We start from the raw sequence: 5,355 nt of genomic DNA on the forward strand, positions 1-5,355 counted from the left end.
TTATGTATTGCACAAATGGTTTGATTTGCATTATTTAAGTTGCATGACAAAATTTTGCCTTTCGGGTACCACAATGGGCATGACCCTATGTATCCTTTACTTCAATATTTTGACATTTATTGTGCAGAAATGATTTGAATGCTTTAAAGCTAAGTGAAGACTCTCAATATCTCCATCTTTTACAAGCCAGCTTATAATATGGCCAAGTCCAAGAGGTCTGGAGGTATTCCAATACAGGCAGGACATCAAAGACACCCTCCCCCTTCACACCACAAGACTGGACCACACCCAGCTGTATAAACAATTAGGTTCCTTCTAACTCGGTTGTGTGAGCCTAGCTGTATCCTCAGGGAGCATGGACAAGCTTTGTAGAAGCAGTTTGGTGAACTAGTCAGCGTGCTGGAAAAGTATTTTATATTATTTCACAACCTATTGCTTATGAATATGTAGAAAAGCGGCATAACCGAACCAGGCCAACCAAAAGGTAAGGCCAACCATCTGCAAGGCTCAATATGCACCGCAATCTGGCAGGGTCTTTGGAACCCAAAGGAAAGCCAGGATCATGCCATGCTTCATGCCATGATCCTGATATGAATATGATATATAAAGAATGTTTTTGTGACTTACAATAAATAAATTCAGGCCAAGCCATGTCCTATCAGAGGCCTTAATGCCTTTTACCCAGTTTCAAATTACTAAAGGAACCTAAATTTACGAATCATAAAGGCCTCAGTGTCAAGTAGTTGTCAATAGATCTGGCGTCAAACAAAAAATTGGTAACAGATCTGGTAGTGTCGTCTAGGCCTAGTGGAGAATCAAAAGATCTGGAGATCTAAGGCAACTTTCCAGACTTGTTCAGGTCATTTGCTTATCTTAAGATTGCAATGTAGATGTGTGCAAAGGTCAATATTTCCTTCAGATCAATCTGGTTACCAATGTGCATCCATCAACCAACAGAGACGACATGGAACCATGAGCGCGTCCCCAACAACTGCTTGCCAACAGGGGGCGCTCCTTGCCATTTAGCAGGGTGCATTACCAATGGCAATGGTTGTTAGGGCGTCCTCCCTATACAAACAAAAAACAATCGATATTGGATTGATCTGTTGATTATTAATAAATAGTCAATAGACAAGGAAAGATTTTTCTCCATCAGCTTGTCTGATCTCCATTGACGCACGTTTTTATTGCGTTGCATGTTACCACCCCAAAAATTATCCAAAAACATGGATTGGGCTTTATTTTCTGCACTGCAATTATTATTTAGTCAAGTACTTTAAATCTTCATTGTCATGGAAAAAAAATAAAAAAGTCTTCTTCAGTGACCTGACAGCTTGTACATAGACGCGAGCTAAAATAGGATATACGATAGCTAAATAACACCATAGAGCAAGTAGAAACGGGATACTGGTAAAAAAGAAAGCCCACACGTCATTCTCACACGTCTCTAATTTACTCCCGGCGCATTAAAGAAAAATAAAGGCGAGGCAGTCTACAATACAGGCCAGTAACTGGCGGGCCAACGGCCCACCAGTGGGCACCTGCCCCGCCATCATTTTTAGAGGCCCTGGCTACTATATACTGCAATAGAAGTGGCCTATGCACTGCTCAAACTTCTTAACTTTTTGTCCTTACAGGAAATGATTCCCAGGGTCAGAGGCACTTGTTATTGCCTCCTATGCAACCCCGAAATTAAATTCAGCATTTACTACGGAATAAATCTAAACCAGTCTTCTTTGCAACCAGGGTGACAAAATTTGGAATTCACCCCCCCCCCCCCCCCCCCTGCTTCTGTAATTGACTTAGTTATCCTAGCAGAGCTTGAGGTTAAATAATAACCAGACAGCTGGAATGAAGTATTGCATCTCCATGTTTAATACAAATGCGACTTCAGCATCCAGTAGTGCGACCACTGTTGAGGGATCGGTGACATAACCTTGGACAATAAGTTCTTGGTGATAAAAAGTCCAAGCTACGTTGACATTCATGGGTCTAATAGAGTGGTCTCTTAGGTTCATCCCCTCATTTATCCCCAAACTCCATCTGCTTGTCCAAGATTCCAACTGTAAACTAGATCAATCAGTAGACTTCCAAAACCATCACCCTTCCACACCGAGCTTGGAGCTCAATAAGTCGGCAAATGGCCCACCAGGAAAGAATAGAACGTTTCATCTATTTAGCATAGCACTAGGAGAGACTATGGAGGGGTTCATGTACAATGATAGATAATTCACTGAAATCTAATTTTGGGGTGAATGAAATAAGGACACATTCATCATCCTGGCAGTAAGAGAAATTCATCACCTTACAATATATGGACAAGACAACCATCCAATGTAATAGTAAAACAGAAACTAATGGGAGCGTTGTGTGCCACTAAATCCACCATAAGAAGAAACGTAACAGACCGTACAACTGATCAATTAGTATTCTGCATGACTTGATAAATTATCTTTGTGGAGATTAGAAAGGGAGGAGAACTATTTATGGTTTGGGTGTATAATTCTATTACACAAAATGATGGTGCTCAACAGAGAATGGATGGGACACTGGCCTCCTAACTGTAGGGGAACTTTCATGTCAATGGTGGTCAAGAGCCGCCAGCCCGCCTGGACGTGGCCAGAGCCGCCAGCCCGCCTGGACGTGGCCAGGGGCCGGCCAGAGCCGCCAGCCCGCCTGGAGGTGGCCAGGGGCCGGCCAGAGCCGCCAGCCCGCCTGGAGGTGGCCAGGGGCCGGCCAGAGCTACCCCTACTGACCATTGGCATTTAAGGGTCACCAAAGTGCTCCTTGTTGAAAACCAGGATTTTAGATTATCTAAAAGGTGAGAATAATGGGGATATCAGATTTTTACAACACAACCAAATCTTAATATACAACAGATGATGGAAAAATGACCGTATTTGGTGCATGGTAGAGTATGGCCAACTGTCCCATTTCACAATTCGCTTTTCCTCAACCTTCTAAAAAACATTCATAGTCAGTGCTGTATTATAAAACACATTGGCTCTGGTGCAGGAGGGATTCACCGCCATGCAAACCAGCTGTGCCAACCCACCAACCATTGCGCCTCCAATTTTGACGCCACCTGTTTAATGACCACACCTCCTCGCAGGGGGCATCTATGGATAAAGCTGGGATTTACTAATGTCAGGCTTAGATCTATTGTACAATCACAGGGTCACATTTGTAGTCAGATTAAAGTTGGTGACATTCTTTCCGAAAAATACCAAATCTATTATTCCCGAGGGGCGGTCATCCAGTTTACCGCATCACCAGGTAACACAAGTCACCACCATTGTGCGCAACATCATAAAAACAAGAAAACAACAACAAAGCGTGCAACAAATTTACTAAAGCCGCCACAGCGCCGGCTAACCTCCATTTGCGAATTAATCACATGACCATTTATTTAGGAGACACATCAGACGGTTTTATCTGGTGATTGGAACCTTAATGGAGGCATCTCTATCTTTGCAGCGCCTGAAAGCTAATATTCAAACTTCCATTTCTCGGGCATTTATCAACACAGGCCATTAGTCGGTAATAAACGCCAACAAAAGGTCGGGAATTTAAAAAAAAAATAGCTTGAGCAAACAATCCGCCACTCGACTGCGTCTAGCAACCGAAAACAAATGAAGGTTTGATGGGCAATTAGGGAGAGCCGACAGGAGACGGCGTCCGTCGCGGCCCAGGAATCCCCAGTCCCCACCCAAGAGGCGGCTCAGGAAAGCCCCCGGATTCACAAGGCCTTCATAGGGGGATTAAAGGAAACGTCCTGGACACAGATTTTAAATCAATTCCAAATTTTTACAAGGTGGGGGTGGGGAGAGGGGTGATAAAGTCATCGGTCGTTCCCCATGTGTACAGATTGCACAGATGAGCTGCCAGCATAGCTATAGATCATTCACGCTCCCATGTGCAGAAAACCTTAGCAATCCAATGAGAGTTCAATACTAATGATTTATATATCGCTGTCATCTGCTGCGGCGCGGTACAAAATAAGTATTATGTTATAATTCACATTACATGTCAGGCGTAGAACGGTCGCGTTTTCGCGCAGGGAACAATAGCAGACAAATGCTGTAAGATTTCGACCGCTCGTGTTGCGCCAATTGGCCAATAGGATAACTTGGATTTCTTTATAGACAATCGTTGGGTTTCTGTGGTCGATTAAAATCCAAGGAGCGCAATTTTGGCAGGCCAATCAGATCATTTGCCCGCTTAGTAGACAAAAAGTGACCCAGCAAGTGCCAAATCGTTGGGCCAATAGCACAATTTGGAGGATACAAGCCGATCTGTATGGTTAGGGCCATCGGCTTGTAGGAGACCAGAAGGGGGTCACCCAGACCCTGGGGGTGTATTACCAATCAGCCATGTGTGCTAAGGAACTCCAGCCATTGCTGGACTCAGCAGATCCCAAAGGATCCCTACACATGACTGTAGGGGGTTGGACAGATTCTCCCCACATGAGTGAAATCAGATCACTTACAATGTATCAGCTCAGGGTTACAATGTATCACTCCAGAACCCCTCCCCCCCCTCCTTTCCAGACCCCCCAACAAGTGCCAGAAACATGAAATTGCAGATTTGATGCAGCTTACCAGAAGCTCAGCCAAGTCCCAATGTGCAGATCCCAGATCCCTTCTTGGATGGGGGAAGGAAGGAGGGGGGGGTCTGATTTAGGAAAGCAGGAGGAGGGTAGGGACTCCCTTTTGTATCAGGAAGCTCTGCTTTTGTTTCCCAGCATTGCATTAAAAAATCCACATTTTGCAGAGGGTGGGGGAGGCAGTTTCCAGTCCTGGATGGGCGGAGAGGGTGCAGGATCCCAAAGGCGAGACAAAAAAACAAAAATTCAAAAAATTTCAAAAATAAAAATGAAAACCATTCATGTGTCCCCAGGTCTGAGGGCCCTATGGCTGTGTGCTGTCTCCAAGCTGTTACAATGCAGTTTGAACACCTCTATAGCTCTTCCAAGGACAGCCCAGCCCTCCTCCCCTCCTCCACCTCCCTCCCTGCCATCCCTCCTCCTCCATTGTCTCCACTGGGCTCCTCTTACCATTTCCTCCAGCTCAGACCTTCAGGGATCTCCCTCATCTTATTACAGAAAAGAATCCCTACCGCCGCCACCGACTGTGCCCTGAACAACTTTCCTTTAATCCCGGTGAAAGACAAACTTGTTTTATCTTGGCAGGGAAGAGTTCAGGTTTTTATTTCTATCGGTGACCCCATTGGGAAAATTACCTGTCATTTCCTGTTTCGGTGACAACCGTACAGGAAATGAGGGAGAAGTTGTCACCCGGACAGGAAGCAAGAAATAGCAGAATGGTCAGCAGCTGTCTCCGCTGGATGGATTTG

General features: G+C 44.9%; 1 protein-coding gene across 1 annotated transcript in view; it reads right to left on the reverse strand.

The window, feature by feature from the left end:
- VANGL2 (VANGL planar cell polarity protein 2) overlaps window positions 1–4,941 on the reverse strand; it is a 58,544-nt gene extending 53,603 nt beyond the window's left edge. Inside the window, exon 1 of the mRNA XM_072428221.1 lies at window positions 4,602–4,941. The gene's annotated coding sequence lies outside the window, so the exon portion shown is untranslated. The remainder of the gene's footprint in view (window positions 1–4,601) is intronic.
- Between the last annotated feature and the right edge of the window lie 414 nt (window positions 4,942–5,355).

This window comes from Pyxicephalus adspersus, chromosome 12 (assembly GCF_032062135.1).
Source record: "Pyxicephalus adspersus chromosome 12, UCB_Pads_2.0, whole genome shotgun sequence".
NCBI classification, from domain to species: Eukaryota; Metazoa; Chordata; class Amphibia; order Anura; family Pyxicephalidae; genus Pyxicephalus; species Pyxicephalus adspersus.